Here is a 281-nt window from a genome sequence, read left to right as displayed (position 1 = left end):
GCATCGGTCTCTGCGGGGCGCCTCCACGCTTAGGCACCCCGCTCAACCGTGTTTCGCCGGCTTTACGGATGGGGATTTCAACCCGCTCGGTCACTGCGGGGCGCCTCCACGCTTAGGCGCCCCGCTCAACCGTGTTTCGCCGGCTTTACGGCTGGGGATTTCAACCCGCACGGCTACCCGCATCGGTCTTACGGGCGCCTCCACGCTTAGACGCCCTGCCCGAACGTGTTTCGCCGGCTTTACGGCTGGGGATTTCAACCCGCTCGGTCTCTGCGGGGCGC

The sequence above is a fragment of the Carex rostrata genome, unplaced genomic scaffold (assembly GCF_964058835.1).
Source record: "Carex rostrata unplaced genomic scaffold, lpCarRost1.2 SCAFFOLD_61, whole genome shotgun sequence".
NCBI classification, from domain to species: domain Eukaryota; kingdom Viridiplantae; phylum Streptophyta; class Magnoliopsida; order Poales; family Cyperaceae; genus Carex; species Carex rostrata.
The sequence above is the reverse complement of the archived record's forward strand: the minus strand, read 5'-3'. Positions refer to the sequence as shown.